The 20,755-nt window shown below is 42.0% G+C and overlaps 2 long non-coding RNA genes across 12 annotated transcripts in view; one reads left to right on the top strand and one right to left on the bottom strand.

Moving 5' to 3' along the window:
* Nucleotides 1–9,378, bottom strand: part of LOC140602882 (uncharacterized) — a 31,655-nt gene extending 22,277 nt beyond the window's left edge. For both annotated transcript variants that reach the window (XR_012005839.1, XR_012005838.1), the window contains exon 1: nucleotides 9,170–9,378. This is a non-coding gene — a long non-coding RNA (uncharacterized lncRNA). The remainder of the gene's footprint in view (nucleotides 1–9,169) is intronic.
* Nucleotides 1–20,755, top strand: part of LOC140602880 (uncharacterized) — a 109,250-nt gene that overhangs the window by 41,608 nt on the left and 46,887 nt on the right. The window lies entirely within an intron of this gene.

Genomic DNA, 20,755 nt, shown 5'->3' on the forward strand with positions numbered 1-20,755 from the left:
TAATCCCATCTTCAAAATCCTTTGTCAGATAAGGTCACTTTCACAGGTTTCAGGAATTCAGATGTGGACACATCTTATGGGGCGGCCACCATTCAAGTCACTCTAGTTACCAAGTGAGTTCAACACTCAGTTGTTTTTTACTGTTTTGGGATGAGGTTGATCTTACACATAACCTTCTTTCAGTGATCAAGTGTTTTATATAAATCCAGAACTCAGTGAAAAGATTTGTTTCCACCATAACACTTTGTATCTCTGAGCAATTGCACAAATGTCATAAGGCAAAAAAATAAAAAAATAAAAAAAGAATAATTATGTTAAAAACAAAGTACCCTCTTTTCCCCCTGCCCCAGGATTGATACTTCATTAGGTATAACTCTTTTTTGCTGAGATTAATCATACAGACTATGTTGATGTTTCTAGGAGTTCTCCATATAAAAAAGGTCATTTTTTTTTTTTCCTTTGACTAAAATAGAAAATTTCTACCTAACTCTGGGTTGACCGAGGTCTTCTGTGAAATTCTCTGTACAGTCTCTGGACATGAAACACAAAGTCTTGATAGGAGATATTCTATGGTTAAATAAAGTAATTATAATTTCAAAGGACTTGACCTATAATTAGTTACATTTTTAAATGAATTATATTTGCTTTACAGCTTTTTGGGAAGAATTAAATGTAATTTGTATTCCTTAGGGGCAAAAGATCAACTTCTTCATGTATATATTTCTTTTTTTCTAGTACTTGATCATAGTTAATGAAGCACATTTTCCTCTTCACATAAATTCTTATTCTTGGTGTAAAAATATATTGACATATGCTGCTCCTTCTATATCAAGTGTACATGATAAAGGAAGAGAAAGAAAGAAAGAGAGTAGTAACTTGTCATGGAAATGAGTTAATACAAAGCTGGTGGTTTGAGCTATCCTTTGAGATGCTCAGAGGGGGAGTAGAAAGGATGACAACATCTTTATCACAGTGAAGCCAAAATCCTTAGAGAAATACTGACAAATATCTGAGAAAATTTTTGTCCCCTCTCTCTGTCCCCTTCACATAAGTATTCAGCCGTTGAGCCTCTGCTGGTCTAGCAGAACTAGACAAGGTCCCAAGAGTTTTTACCTCTTCTGAGTATGGCATGACCAAGTAGAATCAGCATTCAGTCTCTGTGTTTCTTGCATAGGTAAAACTCTCGACTCTCTTTTAGATAAAAAGATCAAACATAGAGGCATTTACATCAGGTCCCCTTCATGCCCTGCAATTAGATAGGCTGCATAACTTCCAATGATGCCCCCTTTTCTGGGAATGCTCCTAAATCACAGAGTTGTCCCCCCATGGCCATTTCTGGACCACTTACCCTGACTCCAAACCATTAGATACCATTAGATAGACTTCCAGCCCCTGGTTCAAGGTAGGACCTAACTCAGTTTAGCCAGTCATGGTCATTTGTCCTTCTGATCTTGGTTGATTGGTCCAGGAGTAGCCATCCAAGCCAAACCAGACCAATCAGGATCATCCCCCAGAACTTTTCAAGCTGGAACTAAGAGAAGACCATTGGCTACATTTTGGAGGTAAAGGTATAAGATATGAGCTCTGGCACCTCAAAGTGGCCATGTTGTACACCTCTTCAAAGAAGTCCTTTTAAGAGAATGAAGTGTAAAAAAAAAAAAAAAAAAAAAAAAGAATGAAGTGTATAGAGTGGCAGATGAGAGATGGAGAAAAAGTTTACCAACAGAGCTCAGTTCTCCAATTTAGTTGTCCCCAAGGTCAGGCCGCACTTCCAACCTTTCCACTGTTATGAGAATCTATTTCTAATAAGTTCCCATAGCTTGACCAGGGTATTTAGAGACAGGTTTCTATCCCTGGAAATCATAAGAGTCCTAACTAATATACTTCTCCCCTTTTGTGTTGTGATTAAAAGTGTTCCTCAGTCAAGACCTATGCTTCTCAGGAGATGTTAGGGGCTTGGATGACCCAAACTAATGAAGTCACAAAGCCCTTAAAATATTGGTACACTATGTGAGGTTGGGGGGGTCAGGAGTTCATTAGTGAGAATATCTGTTTTGAACAGTTTACTCAGATCTGCTGAAGACCACATCATGGATTAAACACAACACACCTGAAAGTTGCAGACTTAAAAAAAAAAAAAAAGTCACCTATGTCAAATGCAGTCTTTTGCCTCTACAGAGTTCTTTATATCTTTTCTATCTCCTACTGTATTTTTACATCCACTATCATATTTTACCTCTGAGGAGCTCTTAGAGGTGAGTTAGCCAAATGTCACCATTACTCATGTGAACAGGGGGAGGCAACTGCATTCCAGGAGGATTAAGTGTTTTGTCCAAGTCTGCTGAGTTAGTCCACTGAAAAAACCAGCCTAAAAATTGGATTTCCTGACTCTCAGAACTTTATCCCTGCTCTACCCACATTTGACAGAAAACAAATGAGCCTTGTGGCTTTGTCTTCTAGTTCTGAATCTAAGGAACAGAGAAAGGGGGCCTGGGAAATGCCCCTCCAGCTGGCAGATGTAACAAAGATCATTGTGGGACATGGGGGGCAAGGCTCATTTTGCTGCCTTCTCACAGAGTGGAATGGGAGAATTAGATGCACATTGTTAATTGCAGTCTAATGGAATAGATTAAGAGCAATGTGGGCTAAAGCTGAGGAGGACAGTCTGAGCAGAGGAAAAGCAAAAAGTGTGTTTCTACAATCCGATTTATGTCTCAGAGAGGATGATATCATGGCCAGGACCATTTTCCAAATTGGAGGAAGGGATTTCTCCTTGCCAGGGCTTGGCAGGCTCCTAAAAGGCAGAAGTTTGCAGAAATTACTTGGCTATCTTCTTGGTCAACTACATTTCCCCTTCAAACAGGTGGGAATCAGAGAGAGGGCTAGGGTTTCCCAATGGTTCTTCCCAGCCACATCCCTGGAAAAAGGAACCACTGAGACTCCATTAGCAGCACAAGGAAACATAGTCAGAGGGTACCTTCCACCAGAGATGAAAACCAAGTGGATCTAGGACTATACCCTGAGGCTCCTTTTTCTAGCTCAGGGTCCTGAGAGAAGAAAGAAGCTTTGTTAACAGTATTTGACTACAGGACCCCCAAACTTTGGAAATGGGACTATCTTCTGAGTGCTAAACCCTAACACCAATATATTTTGAATTACGTGTAAAAAGTCAATGGAAAAAGACATAATGGCTTCCAGGGCCATAGGGATGGTTTGGAGCTGGAGGTGGAGTGGTGCAAAGGGAAGTGGTGGTGGTGATGGTCAAGCATGGAAACAGAGGCAGCAAATACAGAGATAAATTTTAGTGGTGTTCAAACCCTATACCAAGAGGAAGGAGCCTTAGCCAATGATTTTGAGGATATGATACCATTTCTAATGGTAGATGTATCTAATCGTTGTGCTTTGAGTCTTCACATCCTATCTGTAAGACTACCCCTGTGTGAGGCGAGTGCACGAGGTTAGCTTGCCCCGCTGCTATAAAACTTTAGCTTCTCTAATTCCCTCTGAAGTGATGTCACAGTCAATGCGCAATCTCCTGATTATCACCTAGCTTCTGTAGGGAAGTGATATATTGATCCTAGAGACTTCAGCCTTGGTCCTTCTAAAAGGTAGTTTATCATGAAAAGCAAATAACCTGGCATTCTAATTTTTTATATCAGCCCCTTGAAAATCATTAGCATGAGCTTGCCCTGGAAGATGAACTGTATGGTACTGTATGGTATGCTGACAAAATCAACTTTTGAGCTTCCCAGACTAATTATCTGTCTGTGGCTGATTATAAATTTGTAAAATAATACATGACACCCTCTCAGGTCATTTGGCAGACAGACAAACAAGCCTTTTCATGGTGGGGTACCCTGGCATTGCTGTTTGGCTAAGAAAACACATTTTGAACTTTAACACACCCTTTTTGAGGGGGAAATAGTACAGCAAGGTAAAAATAGAGTCTTGGTCATGGAGGGTGGGAGGAACATACAAGCCTTAAGGTGGTGCTGCAGATGTTCACGGGATGAGTGTGCTGACCACAAGAATGTGCCTCGCAGACCTCTAACCACAGGGGAGTAGCTTTGCTCTCAAATCCATGTGGTATTTACACAGAGGCCACAGTTCCCATGGGCTGCTCCCCGCCAGTGACTAAGCACAGTGGCAATACGAAGGCAGGCCCCTTCCTGGGAGATGGGGGACTCCTCTGATGGCTGATGGTGGCCTGAGAACTCCCCAACAGCCTTGCCAAACCTTCTTTAGATTGCATGGCAGTCTAGCACGCTTCCATCCAAACCTCTTTCCCATTCTTCACTCGGGGTCAGATTTTCATCATGCTCCTTACACACAAGAAGAGTTTTGTCTTGGTATCCGTTTCTCAAATGCCTTAGATGAACATGGTGTGGAATGTACACAGTCAGGAAAGCGATGACACGTTCCTATTGGGATCCTCTGAACAGACTTTAATACAGGAATTAGCTTCAAAGGGTCTAGAGAAACCATAAGGGGAACATAAAGTTGCTCGGGCCCATGAGGGACTGTTCCCCATCTTAGGCCCAAGGGAGGAAGAAGGCTGTCACTAGATTTCAGAGAACAAGGGGCTGCGGAGAGAGGCCTACCTTCTCAGAGCTGGAAGCGGTACAAGGGAGGCAGCCTCCTGCAGGCCCCTAACCCAGGGAGCTAAAGGAAGGGATACTCCTGCTTCACTGTCCTCCCCCACTCTGATCTCTTGCTGGTGCTGCCATTGTCCCAACTTGACAGCTGCAGGGACCGTGGGCCTGTTGATGCAGTCCCTTGATGTCCGTGTCATGCATCCTGCAGCCGGAGGATGAAGATGGAGAGTGGATCTAGAAAGGCGAGAGGGACATCCAGCCCTCTGACAAGGCGAGAAGGACATCCAGCCCACAAACAATACTGAGCTTCTGTGTGGCAGCAGCAAGCCTTCTCTCTGGGCTTCCCTGTAGCAGAAATGGCAAAAGGGAGCCCCAACCTGGCAAAATTAAAGTGCTCTGGTGCCACTTCCCTCAGCATCTCTTAGCCTCAAACTCCCCCATGTGGTAGCTTCATCCTCTGCCTTGAAGGCTGATAACCCTATCCATTTCTGGTATCTCGGCTAGTCCTCAAAATGTCCAGAGATAGAAAAGGCTATCTCTTCTCTTGTGCTTCAGTTAGGCATGAGGGAACCTTTCTAAAACTCCCCCAGGAGAACCCTCTAGCATACATGACCACTCAGAACATGCTGGGAGTTCTGTTAGGAAGGAGGAAGGGGGCTACTACCTCTATTTTTCTACAAAACAAATGGCATGTTCTTTCTAATGCATAAATCTCATCTAATGCATAAATATCATCTCCTGATTAGAATCCTTCAATGGCTTGGGGTGCCTGGGTGGCTCAGTGGTTGAGCATCTAACTCAATTTCGGCTCAGGCCATGATCCCAGGGTGGTGAAATTGAGCCCCACATCAAGCTCCATGCTGGGTATAGAGCCAGCTTAAGATTCTCTCTCTCCCTCTTCTTCTGCCCCTCCACCACCTCTCTCCTTGTCTAAAAAAAGAAAAAAAAAATCTTTCAGGGGCTCTCACTACTTTCATGCAAAAGTTCCTATTTTTTGTTTGGACATACAAGGCCCTTTATACTATGGCTCATCTACTTTCCCAGCCTCATTTCTCAGACTGCCCCTCTATCCTGTGGTCCTACTAGAACACTTCCATTTATACAATAAGCCAGGATCTCCCCTCTATCGCTTGCTTCTGGGTGTCTGCTGTGTGTTCTGTCTGGGGATCACTGCTTCTTAGCAGACTTCCTCTGCCCTTGCTGTGTGTCTATAGCACTTGTACTTTCCCCTATGGTGTCTGGCTATATTCAGATGACCGACCAGGAGTCTCTCCTCCTGGGCTCTGTGCGCCAAGAGGGAGAAGTCTGTGCCTACTGTAAGGATCTGTCTGGTGGCCTAAGAGCTCAGGTCCTAGCATCAGATAGCCTGGATTCGGCTCCTGGCTTCGCTACTCCCAGCTAGTGACCTTGGGCAAGTAATTTAGATCTTCTGGTCTGTTTCCTCATCTGTAAAGCAGAAAAAATAATAGGAAAGACTTGATAAGGGTCAACTGAGAGGATTCCTATATGGCATGGAGCACATATTGGCTGCATCCCAAAAGAACAGGAATTAGTATTTGTTCTTCATGAGCTTTTGCTGGTTTCTGCAGTTCATATTCTCTTGTTCCAAATGCTCCTGGAGCCTCCTGCTCTAGAATCTGGCCTGGATCAGCTCCATTCTCACTAGGCTCTCATTGCAAGACCCATCTGCTTCCTCTTTTAAAAAATGGTTCCCTACCTTTGGTTGTCTCAAGTTTTCTGTCATCTCCTCAATTTCTCTGATCTTCAGGAAGATTATGCCGAGCAGTTTGGTCATCTCATTGCGAAATGCCTGATGATGTGCATGTGCTTTTTAATATGTTCCTTATGGAAGTCACTCCTTTTAGGAGTCAGTTGATTGGTGCAGATGTCATAACAAAGACCCCAAATCACAGTGAATTAGAAAAGATAGATGTCCTCCAACAGGGAGCCTGTTACCCTCTGTCACAGCCCAAGTGTTAGCAGTCCTGGACTCCTGTGGCAGCATCAAGGACTCCAAACCTTCCATCATGCTACTATTTCATCTCGAGAGTTGCCCTTGCCCGCTTGGTTCAGATGGCTTATCACATCAACTCACATGCCACCTAGGCGGCAGAAAGGATGAAAAAAGGAGCAAGGCACATAACCTTCTTTTAAAAAATACAACCCTGAACTTACAGATGTCATTTCTATTTATATTCCATTGGCAAGGGCTTGTAGACTTGGGCATCCAGCAGCAAAGGAGACTCACAAATGTAGTTTCCCCACGAGCTGTAACAAACCCAGCTAACGACGCGCTGCTCTAGTTCTGACGGAGGGAAGCGGATGGACTGAGGGACAGTCTCTGCCATACTTCAACACGGCTTCCTTTCTGTATCCCTGAAGGACCCCTCTGTTCTCTCAGATCTGAAACTAGGGAGCCATTTCTTCTTTTTCCATTTCTTTTATATTTGCTCACAAAATGTCACTTCTTTCATATTTTAATCAATTCTATTTTATGTCTTAAAATATTTTTATCCGTTTCTTCCTATTTTCTATTGCCATCCAAATACAGCCTCTCATGAGTCCTTGGTTTTATTCTCATCAGCCCCATCCAGAGGTCCAAACTGATCATCTTTCATCTGCTGACTGCTTGTCAGGAAAGGTAATAGTCAAACTGTCTCCACTGGCAAATGGCATTGAACATAGTTTTCTATTGCCCTCCTTACAGTTGCCTATTGGGACAGATCTTCTGACCTGTTGGTCCCTCCCCAGCAGGGGATAAGGAATCACTGATTCCGCGTCTGGGACCTTCTGCCCACATCCTGCTAATTCCCCATGACCCTCCCATGACCCTGGCTCAGCCCCCCTCCCTCCCAGAGAAGTGTGGTGCACCAGTTTATATAATTTATTTCACCCCCTTTTGAAAGATATGTTTTCCCATTTTGTCAATTCTTGACCAAACTACAAGAGTCTTTTAGCTTGTTTCTCTGAAAACACCCTGTCTGCCTCTAATCCATTCTATGCAAAGCCAAGTTAATCCTTAAAACACTGATTTCATTTTTAAAAAACTCTTCTACTTTAAAATTTTTAAGTGGTAGGTCATTTATCATAGCAGGGATAGCAAATGTGTGTTTCCTTGTTCAAGGCCAACCTCACTAATCAAGATGCTGTGTTCTGCTCAACCTAGATGAAGCTGTAGAATCCTTTTCCACAGTTGGTGCTACCAAATTGATTGGAACTTGCATGTGAAATAAATCCTATTTATCACCCCTAGCCTACAAAATTATTTCCAAAGGTTGGGCATTGAGTGTCCTTCATCTCTGAATATTTATTGTGTGCACTCAAATTTTTCTGTTCAATATATGTAAACCTTGTTCCCTTAAATAGTCCATAAGTTCCTCATTCTGTTTTTGTTTTTGTTTTTTCATTAAATGTCTGGGTTCTGCTCACAGAGTTGAGGCAGATACTGTTTGTAGGCATTCTCAGGTCAAAGAGGAGATGTTAAAGGTGCTGAAGGCTGAGCTGATGGATGATAGAAATGAGGCCAGAAGGAAAATCTAACTCTCATCAAAAAAAGTAGCAGGGGGGAAAAAAAAGGCAGCGGGAGGCTGTAATTTAAAAACTGGTACCAGGTGTGAGATCTAAGGAGCAAGGCAAGGTCACAAATGGAAAAGCCAGAGGATAGGAAGCAAGTCAGGTTGCAAAGTGCAAATTGGGACAAATGATTCAGAGGTAAGATTGTGGAAATGCCTCTGGGAATTATCAGACCTGCCTCTGTGCAGGACCAGCCATTAACAGAACCATGTATATAATATGCACTAATACATAAGTAAACAAAAACGTAAATCAAAATAATGCTGTGTGATCCTCTGTTGAAATGCTATGTTGAACAAGAAATATCCATAGTTTCTCTCAGTCTCCTATCCCAGTTTTACACAAAAACATTGGCAACTTTTAAATTATTGGTATCTCCCTAGATGACTTTAGTATTGTATTTAAGCCAGAATGGAAAAAGGTATCTCTCGGTACATGCTCTAGAAATAAAGCAGACCTTGAAAAAAGTGCCAGATGGAAACAAGAAAGACTCCACCCCAGGGACTTTTGCACATTAGATCCCCAGGAAGCCTTTGTTGCCCCTCTGCTCCTGCCAAGGTGGAGGGACAGGCTTCTTGCTGCAGCTGCCTTTGCAAAAATTAATGTCTTGCTCCTGCCAAGAAAGCAGGTGACAAGCTCAGCAGCTCTCCTTTGGTTTGTTTTTCCATGGCAGGAACATGTGCCCCCCCCTGAGCAGGCGTTTGTTTGTGTAATCAATAGGACGGCAAAAGCAAAGGCAAGGAGAGGAAGGTGAGTCAGGAAGGAAAAAGTGGCACCTGGGAGCCGAAGAAAACACCAAAAAGCCAGATGATGGAAACAAGGCCAGCTAGCCTTCACTCACGTTAATGAGAGCAAGTTGACTCATGCAACCCTGAGAATAGTGAAGATTGTTTGCATATACACGATGACTCATCTGATGTATAAGTCAAGCCACCAACTATAATTAATCTTGTACATTGAGACAAATTTGAGCATTTTGAACATGAGCTAATGAGATTGACCTGTATGATCACGCAGCACTTCTAGCTGGGTGTGTTGAAGACACGGAGGAATCTGAGGGTGCCCTTGGGAAGTGCTCTCCTTTGTGGCCGGCAGTCTCACCCATCTGATGCTTCACGTGCGGCGTGGACATCGACAGTAGGTTGAGCTGGATGGTACTTGCCCTACCACACTGCCCTCAAGTTCTCCTTTATTTGCAGTGCTACAACATCCTCTGGAACACAAGGACTATGACGTATGCCTGTGGTTCTTTCCAGTTTGCAGTGGATTTTCATACCGATGTGGAATTTAGCACGCTAGAGTGACTGACTGCTGGTTGTTGCCATCCAAATTGGTAGTGGACGGGGGCGTCTGGGTGGCTCAGTCAGTTAAGCAGTCAGCTCTTGATTTTGGCTCAGCTCATGATCACAGGGTCCCAGGATTGAACCCCGAGTTGGGCTCCATGCTCCGCAGGGAGTCGGCTTGAGGATTCTCTCCCCGCCCCCCCGTTTGCCCCACCCCCTGTTCTCTCTCTCTCTCTCAAAAAATACATCTTAAAAAAAAAATTGGTGGTAGACATTTGTTGGGTTTTGGCAGGCCAGCATCTATTGCATTATTCCCCTGGTAATAGCACCTGATTCCTTGAAGATTCATTCTTTTCCATTGGAGGCAGCTTGGTAAGACTACAATCAAGGTGTCCTGCTCTTTCTCAACTAAGGAACAAGCACATGACCCATGCCACTCATGGACTCCTTGCCCACACTCTTGATTTTGGCCAGGATGACAAATAGCTCAAAAAAAGAGTAGATCAGTAGATTAAATCTGTCCGGCAGTAGCTCCCAGGAAAGAAAGCCAGGTGTTCTTGACACCACAAGATCTATAAGGTTGCTCTGGTGCCAGGCTTGGTTCTCCAGCTATTCTGAATTTGGTGCTCTGAGTCTCTTCTTTCCACTATTCCATATCCTTCCCCAAATCTCCATTTTTTTGAGTGTAGGTTGGCAAGAGCTGATTTTTGCTGCTCGTAACCAAAGACCCCTAATTGACAAAATTCATGTACCCAGAGTTTCTACTACAGATATTAAAGGGAATGGAGATGATTAGTAAACCTAGCAAACCGATGACATGGATGTTGGTTAAGAAAATGTCTATGTATTTTACAAGGCTCATTACACCAAATCTTCTCTTTGTATCAGCCATGTCTTGAAGTTTCTCTTCTGATTAACTTGTTTATTTCAAATCCTTTATCAAATATTTCCCAAAGTATAATAAATGAGCGATATATCACCTGAAACCTTGCTTATCCACAAATATAATATCTTCCACCCTGACAGCTCTTGTAAGGGTAGGGAAGGGGGACTGGTGGTATTTTGTTTTCTTAGAATATATGAGGTATGTATTTGACTATCAGGGAGTAAAAAGAAAAGCAATCCTCGTGGAAGAGAAAAACATAGCAAAACACCCAAAAACAGTGGAGAAAGGAAAATAATCATATATTTTATTCAATCAAAGTCACTATCAATTCTGAAACACTCTTATGTACCACTAAGGAAGGGGAAAAAATGCTACCAATCACTTATGGCACCTCATCCTAACGTCAGAGATGTTGTAAAAAGTGCAAGAAAAAGTTTTCTAAAGTGATGACTTTTGGTAATAAAAATGGCAAATAAATGTATGGAGCTCTAACTACATGATGGCCTCTGTTCTAAGTGTTTCACATACATTAATTCATTGAATCCTAATAGTTTGATGAGATAGTATGATGCATTAACACAACTAATGTCCATAGTTAGCCGAACAGATGGCTTAGGCTTAATGTAAATTCAAAGTGAAATTATTAAGGATTTTATTCGAGCCAACAAATTTGTGTTTTAATCAAAGCAACAATTAAAATTAGGTGGGAAAATACTGCTCTGAATTTTCTCTTATGAGATTAATGTCTAGGATGTAACCTTGTCTCATGCTCAAAAATTCATTCTTAGTTTTATTTCAATCTCTGTAATTAAGAAAATATGCCATTGTTTCTAATCCTTGCTATGAATCTTAAAAGGCCCTTGGGCCAAAAGCAATAAATATTTTGTTTAATTCCCTATCTCTAGCCCTGGTTGTGTACGATTGAAAAACAATGTTACTCAGCAATTCTTTAAAGCTATTTTGTGGAATACTGGTGTGGAGATGTTGTGTTATAACCTGAAAAAGAAAATCCCAGGGCTTAGGAAGCCAGTCTCAACATGGTGAACATTCAAAGAAACTCAATCCAATAATCAGGCGTGATCACTATCTTTCCCTTACTTGCATTTCTCAAAAAATGCTAAAAGATCCGGTTCATAATTCACAACATCATTTCTTAAATATTTCTTTTCCTCATTCTTCTCCCAAAATCATCATGCATCTCGAGGTTCCCTAAGACTCTTCTTTCCCCATTTCTTACATTCAACTCCCTCTCATAAACTATTCTGGGCACCTCTACCTTTATAGGATCTCCTCTTTTTGTCCTCTCTCCCTTTCTTTCAATTATTTACAATTTATTTTCAGAAAACCCAGCTCCATCTGTTGCCATCATCTCCTTCAGGTACTCTGGGTCTTCCACCCTCTGAACAGATGGGTTTGTATAGGAAGGACCATGAGGTAAATACTACGTTAAAGGAGAGATGCCTTTAAGAAGTTTGCATAGGGGCACCTGGGTGGCTCAGCAGTTGAGTATCTGCCTTCGGCTCAGGGCATGATCCCAGGGTCCAAGGAGTCCCCCACAGGGAGCCTGCTTCTCCCTCTGCCTGTGTCTCTGCCTCTTTCTGGGTCTCTCATGAACAAATAAAATCTTTTTTTTTTTAATTTTTATTTATTTATGATAGTCACAGAGAGAGAGAGAGAGAGAGAGAGAGAGAGGCAGAGACACAGGCAGAGGGAGAAGCAGGCTCCATGCACAGGGAGCTCGACGTGGGACTCGATTCCGGGTCTCCAGGATTGCGCCCTGGGCCAAAGGCAGGCGCTAAACCGCAGCGCCACCCAGGGATCCCATGAACAAATAAAATCTTATGGAAAAAAAAAGTTTGCATAGAGTATGCGGGTAAGGAAAGATGGAGAACATTTCCTTCTATGGTAATGATATTTTGGGGTTTTATTTTTTTTAAAATGTACTATGGTCACTTAGGGTGGTAAATATTAGGTACCTCTTGGAGATTTACAATTACATTAGCATATTGAAGACTGCGGAGTCTTACAGTAAAGAAGCCTATTTATTTTTGTTTTATCCAGTGCTTCTGAAATGTACTTAAAAATCTTCTTTCTTTCCCCCACTGCTTCCCACATGCATACATAAGTACCCATGGAATGCCATTTGGGCAAAGTGGCCTTAAATTATTAAAAAAAAAAAAAAGGTAATTGAAGATACACATATATATAGAATGGTAGGACAGATATTTCAATGAGAAGAGCAACAGTTTTATTGTGATCTGTGCTTTTCACAACATGTGGAAAGTAGTGCCACGTTGCCTCTCACCTTGCAGTTATGATAAGATAACTTAGCCAGAACAGTCACCAACTGAGTCTGTCTAACCAATATTTACACAGATACCAGTTGCAAAACTGGTTCTGGACAACAGCTGTCCTTGAATTTCATTTTGCCAAGATGTTTTGTGTTATTTCCTCCCCAAGTATCTTGATTTACCTTGGACAGCAGCCACCTCCTCAAGCTAATGCTGGATATTAGCCCGTTAGCGGTTACAGAAGTTTAATGTCCCTGGGTATGGAGAGCATGATTAGATCATGGATGGGCTTGTCCATAGCTGGAGGTAATATGTACCTGGATGTCTGAGCAAGTTTCTATGTGGGATCATCTGGAAAAGATTAGAAAATAGCAAAATAGCACCTGAGGCCACACATGCTCACTTGGGAATCCAAAGCATTCATAGATTCAGGGAGAGGGGCAAGAGCTGATGGATTATTTGCAAACTGGTGAGGTTTTAGCTGGATCTGACAACATTGGAGATTTTCCTATACAAAGGTGTAGAAGACCCATCATTAATTTAAAAAAAGACAAGAGAGAAACAATTCTTAGGCAATCTAGGAAGCAGACTTGAATATTATGACTCTTTTATTCCCTGCTTTACTTTGAACCATTGTTATCTGGAGCAATGCTGGAGGCCAGGATGTAAACCCATGTCACTACTTGGGGCTTGTAATTTGTTTAAGATTTGCACCAAGTCGATATAAATGACTGTGTTCACTAACATTTCCACCTGAAATTCTCTGGGAGTCCTTGCACCTCTTTAAGAAATACGCATCTACAAACTTATTCAACTTACACAAAATTTGGAAAAAAGCATGTCTCTAAACATAGGCTATGGGCTATTATGTTATATCCATATATGGTAATCATTAGTGCTATCTCAAAATGTTTTCAGTTCTCCTTTTGAACACGTGGTAGGATTACATCTCTTTGCCTGCATTATGTTAGTGAGGCCACATGACTAGCTTTAGCAAGGAAATGTCAAAGCAAAGACCATGTCACTTCCAAGCAGAAACTTGAAGGACCTATTGGTAATTTTCTATGGTCATTTTTCCTTCTGTCCGAATCCCGGAGTGAGCACAGTACGGAACAGAGCTCCTAGCTGACCCACAACAGGCACCCAGAGTGAGCAAGAAATAAAAACATTATGGTTTTAAGTCACTGAGCCTGGGGAGTGTTTACCACCGCAGCTTAACCCAGCCTATTCTGGCTGTTAAACCACACAACGAAACTCTAGACAGTCCACAAAAATCACAGAGCAGAAAAATATTAAATAAGAAGAAGATATACACATCAGATATTAAGTAAAAAAAAATACAAGTTTTGACAAACTTGTATTCAGTCACTGCAAAATATATATGAAATGAGGCTTCCTCGAGTAGATAGGATCTTTGGAATTTTGAAGTTGGAAAACATTTTTTTTTTAAGATTTTATTTGGGATGCCTGGGGGGCCCAGTCGGTTAAGCCCAATGTGGGGCTCAGTCCCAGGACCGAGGGATCATGACCTGAGCCAAAAGCAGACCCTTAACCAACTGGGCCTCCCAGGTGCCCCAAAGTTGGAAAACATTCTATTAAATTGACACTTTTGTAGGTAGAGACCAAAAGCTGACCTTTGGGTTTACCTACCTTTGCGGGGACACCTTTAGATTTGGATACTTAAAGCAGCTAAACATTGATTTTCCTTGAATACAAAAATCATTCCTCTTTTTTTGGGGGGGGGGGGCTGTCAAGAGGGCATTGGACGTCTCCTCCAAGAGATGGAATGCTCAGCTCTCAAAGTGCCCCCAGATGCACCGTCCCGCTGACAGGGCAGGAGAAGTACACGTAGGCCAGGCCTGCACCATCTCACCTCAGCGCTCTCCCTGAGGACAAAAGAGGATGACAACACAGAAGAGCTCGCTGCTGAAAGCTTTTCTCTGAGAACATAAGCAATCCCAACAGGGTAAAAGAGAAAATAATTATCTGGAAAGGCTATAATTAATAGAGGCAGCTCTAACCTTTGTTCTACTATGAGGATGTCGGCGCTAAGACATCACCCAAGACCTAGTGCTCTGTCTACAAGAAAGATTTGTCCGTAGGTATGGGAGTCTGTGCTCACCACACCGAGGAGGGCGTTCCCTCTAAGGCAGCCGCCAAGAACCCCCCAGAATTCAGCAGGGGTCCTGTGGCTCTGTCTTCTTGCTATTACCAAATTAGCCCTCTCTGTCCTGTCCCCCAAAGAACCCATTGCCGGGTCTGGGGCACATCAAACAAATGCAAAATGATTTCCTCAAATCTGAGACTCTAGAGCAAAAATATTTAAAATGCAACTTGGAGAATCCATGTGGCTAAGCTGTGTGAAGGGTGCAGGTGGGGGGTGTTCAGGGCTGGGCCCGCACTGATGCTGCTGGTGTGTAGGCAAGGGGGGGGGGGTTGTTTGCCAGAGAAGCCTCCATCCAAGGGAGTGCCCACAGGGCGGCCAAGAGCTTACATATGGAGGTGGGAGGGGAAATCCATATTTTAGGGATTTTTTTTTTCCCCTCACAGACAAGTGACATTTTTTCTAACATCTATTCTGCGAGCGAAAGGGGGAGGGACATATGTCAGTGTTAAGTGCTTGGAAGAGGAATTATGGAGCAACACTACCCACTTATCTCAGCTCCATGAAAGATTGTAGGGTTTGGACTATTTCTGGCCGCATGTGAGTATCTGAAAAAAGCGGAAGTCAGAGTGGCTAAGTGGAGTGGGCATTTCATGCATTTGGAGATTCACCTGTCGTAGAGTCTAGACGCCCCCCTGGGAGGGTGAGGGAACATAGTACTCTGCGATGACCTTCACTCTTGCAAGAGGAGAGGCAAAGTCCTTCTGGGAGACCCTGAAGCCCAAGGGTCCTAGTAGCTCCTGATGAAAGCACCAAGAGCAAAGTGGAAAGTGCAGAGATCTGGTGTCAGGCCTCACCTGGGAGAGGGGCAGCCGGAGCCCTGAGACACTTGAAGGCCCCCACTGCCCCCTAGCGCCGCAGATTTTCTTCCCTGGGCCACCTGGAGACAGTAATTCAGTGTCTCTGGGCCTCTGCGGCTCTTTCATTTAGCAAGCAGGCTAAATGTTCCACAACCCGAACAGCTAACACTCAGGGAGGATGGCCTAGGTGCCAGGAACCTAGAAGAAATATTTGATTCATTTATTCTGCTTGGCAGCCCCAGGAGGTAGTAGTTTTAGTAGATTTCATTGATTCTAAGATGGCAATTTTTTCTTTCCTATCCTAACATTCTGTTCTCAGAATGCAATCCATGAGAAAACATATAAATCAGGACCTGATTGATACTTTTATTTTTTTATTATATTTTTTTTCTGATTGATACTTTTAATTCTTTCCTAGTGGCACGTAGATTGGTGATATGTTAGATGCAGTGAGGAAACCGAGGCCCAGGTGGGCTAAGTACTGCCTAAGATCAGACAGCTAGAAAGTGGGCTTTAATCCAAGAGGTTTTAGCATGGACTTTCTTGTAATGAGCTCAATCTCCTGATTCCCCCCCTTACTAGCTGTGTGGCCTTGGGCAAATTCTTAACCTCTCTGGGCCTCAGTTTTTTCACCTGTCAAATGGTGATAATAATAGTCACTGCTTCATAGGATGGTAATGGGGTTTAAACAAGCTCATACATGTAAAGGTCTTAAGAGAGCCTAACGTATGATGAGTCCAATAAAGTTTCGCTATTAGCTTTAATTATTACAAAGAGGAAACCAGCATCACTTGCTATGAAGAGAAGGCGGTCAGAAAAAAGGACAGAACCAGGAAAAGAATACGTTCCCTGGCATATCCCTAAAATTGGCTTGGCCCCAGGATAGATGTGTTTCCCATTTTTGGGAAAATGTGTTTTTCTTGCCCCTAAAACTGAAGGATGAGATACAAGTGAAATGGGGGAATAAGCTGATGGGGGTGGTCATTACAGATGAGAGAGAAGGGACTCAGGGAACGGACAGTGGGGCCGAGGGTGTGCTCACAGAAGGGGGCATGGCCTCTGTGCTTGGGCTGCACGAACTAGTGGTGGGGTTCCTGACAGGTGCTAGAATGTGCTTTGGTTCTGCAGATGGCAATCCACCAGTAAGTCATAAAATCAATGGGGGGCGGGGGGGTGTCACAACCAGCGCCTTTAGAAATGCAAGAGGGAAAAAATATATAAAAAATTTTAAAAAAGGAAATGAGAGGGGGAAGGGAGATGATCACAAGGCAAGGCAAGTATCAGAGGATTGGGTGTAATAATGAGCATTGTTTTATGAAACTTGGGTTTCAGTTAAGAACAAATAGGTGGGTGTAATGCATTTTTTTTTTTTAGGATTTTATTTATTTATTCATGATAGAGAGGCAGAGACACAGGCAGAAGGAGAAGCAGGCTTCCTGTGGGAAGCCCAATGTGGGACTCTATCCCAGGTCCTGGGATCACTCCCTGAGCCGAAGGCAGATGCTCCACCTCTGAGCCACCCAGGTGCCCCATCCCCCTTTCCTTCTAAGGCCATGCGACACTGTCCTACTCAGGCCATGTGAACTTGTGTGTCTCCAACTTAGTTTTATCTTTTAGGTAAAATAATGACTCTTATTTATCAGTTAACAGCATCAGGAGACCCCACAGGAAAAAGCAGTGAAAGCTTATCAGTCTATAAAATTAGAGGTTATTGGCCCATCTTGCAAAAGGTGAATAAAATATGGACATTGGCAGATTCAGAATAGGGTCACTAAAATCCTCCTAAGACTAAAGAAGGTAACAAACCTGTGGACATCACTGAGCATGACAAAGGCCTCATGTGCGAGAATTCCCATAGTGGAGGCCTTTGAAATGTAGCCACTGTTTCTAAGCCTGTGTCGTCTGTAATTCAACCATTGTGTGATGATTACTTTTTGGTCACTAGTACATAATTAACCTCCTCTCATTCACTATTTATACCTCTATTGATATGAAACAGGAAAAAAAACAACCTTAACTTCCAGAAAATATTCCTTGCTTTTTTATTTATAAGAAAAAATTGATTTTTATGTAAGCATTTAAAAATGTCCCTGTGTGGATAGGAATCTCATTACTGAATATGTTGAGAAATGAGTGTATTACTTCTTAGGTCTTGTGAGAAAGCTAGACTGGAGTCGGCAGCAGGCTGGAGAAAAGGTTGGCCAAATCCCTGGATTCTAGATAGTGAGTTGCTTCCAGTCTTGGGCTGTTGGCCCCAGGAGCTGAGCTGGGAGGTGACACCATGCTCCTCACCACCGTTTCTGGAATTCCCCACTTGTAAGCTCGTTTGGTGCCTGTAGCACAATCTCTGGGATTTCTTTGGAGGTGACAACCTTTATCCTTTGAGGATGTGTTTACTTTTCTTGAAATGGCCAGAAGTCTATTGGAGTCAGGTAGGGTGAATCGAGTCAAGCGGGTTAAAACAAGCTATGGGTTTGAAGTGACGGCCTTTCTCCTCTAGCTCATAAGCAGACCCTGTAGGAATGAGCCAGCAGTTCAGGAAAGGTCCATGGAACATGGTCCAGGGAGAGCGGGAGGGAATAACTAAGGAAAATATTAATCTTAATGGCGTGCAGCCAGGAGTAGAGCTTCTAGGGTTAACATCACCTTTTCGTGTATTTGACTTTAAGGTTTATCAACAAGGGGAAAATGAAAGGAAGGCATGCATTTCTGTTTCCTGTGATGAAAGCCAAATTCCAGCACGACCCCAAATTCTAGAACTGAGAGCCAGAAGGCTCTCCCAATGGTGTTCCATTCTGTGGGTGACTCCTCCTCCTCCTCTCCCTCCTCTCCCCCTCCCCCTCCCCCCCCTCCTCCTCCTCCGCTTCTTCCTCCCCAGTATTGAAGAAATCATTAACCCAAACCAGGGGAAGGGCATTGGAAGAAGACAAGGAAAATTCAGTCCTTCTCTGTTGACATAAGTCACCCATGATGTCGAAAGGGAAGAATTAGAAAACAGGGATGAAAAAATAAAAACCTGGCACCAAGAGATAAAGCCTATTAATATGTTTTGGTGTATCTCCTTCAAAATGTTTACATATCCTCAGTATGCATAAATGTGTATTGGTATGTGTACATATATATGCACATAAAATGTATTTTCCTCCCAGATGGTATAGCTTTGCTTTCTCTTAAATAAAACGTATTTTACACATCAGCATAATTTTAGATTGTTACTTTGCAGGATTTTTCACAAATGGATGATAATTTATTTAAACCAAATCTTAATCTTGGTCTAAATCTTTACATTTTTTTACTGGTTTTTCCTGTTTATGCATAACATATAAGGTATCCCTACTTAGTCAAATAGCTCTAAGCATTTGTCCAATTTCTTCTTACCAACGATGAAGAAAAGTCTATTGCTTTTTCCCCCTAATAGAAATTGAAGATAGTCATTGCCAACAAAAACAAAAACAAAAAACAAAAAAAGAATTTTTTTTTCAAGCAATACATTGAAGAAAAAACTAGAAGTCACCTGAAATCCACCTTTTGGAGAGAATGACTATTAGCATTTGAGTGACATCCTGTCCTGTAGCTCTTTATGCGTTATGTACACATAGGTATAATTTTACCTATCTGTGCACATACACACATGTACACACAGTGTAAGGAGGCATTTTTCAAGGGATTGGTGATATATAATCCTCTGTATCGTAACCGTACATGTAATGGAAATTCCTGCAGGTCAAGTAGCATGTATAGATCATTAAGTTTTAATTCTCGCATAATAGTCTCCTGTAAGGATCATCATAATTCATTCAGCTATTCTTTTATTAATGGACTTTTGATTACCTACCAGCTTTTTATTATTAGAAATAATGCTGCAATAATCATCCTTGAATATATATACACTTATGTACTAGAGCATTTACTTCTACAATATAGAATCCCAGGGGTGAGATTGCTGGGTTGAATTGTATATGCATTTGAAATTTTTAATAGAGATCATGAATTGCCTTTCCCCATTTCCACCCGTGCTGAGAGTGCCCTTGCCCTGCTCCCATCTCTGCTAATAATAGGTGCTATTACACTTTTATTTTTGCTGCTCTGACGGGTATTATCATGGCAATTTTAATTTCCATTTCTCTGCCTACTGAGGGAAGGTTGAGCATTTTATCATACTTGCTCTTCTGTCGATTGCTTATTCATACCTCCTACCCATTTTGCTACCAGGTTGATTATCTTTATCTTATAAATTGTGATCCTTCACAATTTCATTTAGTACAGATAGTAAATTCAAAGCTACCATTTGAATTTAAAATATTTTCCCTAACTTGTTTGTGACTTTGATTTTGTATCTCTTGCACTATAAATAACACCTTAAACCTTTAATACCTTAATATTTTCTGTATGTGTAATATATATTTCATATACATATATGTCATGTATATATATCACATATCTTAGTTTAAAAGATTTATCCAATATTTCTCCAATTCATATGTGTACTGAAAGTACTCTAACTTTTCGTTTTTAATTTCTACTCTTTAATCCATCAGGAATTTATTTTTGGAATTAATGTAAATGAGAGTCCTCAAATTTATTTTCTTCTAGAAGTATATCCAATTGTGATGAGACTATTAATTAAATTGCTTCACAATAAAATACACACCAGTACATGTGCGCACACACACACACACACACACACACACACACACACTGAAACCTAATTTTGAGCTCTCATTTTTTTTTAAAGATTTTATTTAAAACAAGAGAGACAGAAAGAGAACCAGTGCACAAGCAGGGGAAGGAGCAGAGGGAGAGGGAGGAGCAGACTCCCTCCTGAGCAGGGAGCATGATGTGGGACTCGATCCCAGAACCCTGGGATCATGACCTGAGCTGAAGGCAGACACTTAACCAACTGAGCCACCTGGGCACCCTGAGCTCTCTGATTTGAATTGATTTTTTGGTACAGTACTAAGTCACTACTGTACTTTTTTTTTTCATTATAGTGGCTCTTGAATACTTTTAATATAACATTTTAATGCTGCCATTCTTTATTCATCAGCTTAAGAGCATTTTATCCAATTAAAAATAACATTGGGATTCTACTGGGGTTGCACTAAATTTCTATACTATCTTCAGGAGAATAGATTTTTTTTTAATAATAAAGAGTATTCCTTT

Source organism: Canis lupus, chromosome 13 (genome assembly GCF_048164855.1).
Source record: "Canis lupus baileyi chromosome 13, mCanLup2.hap1, whole genome shotgun sequence".
Classification (NCBI taxonomy): Eukaryota; Metazoa; Chordata; class Mammalia; order Carnivora; family Canidae; genus Canis; species Canis lupus.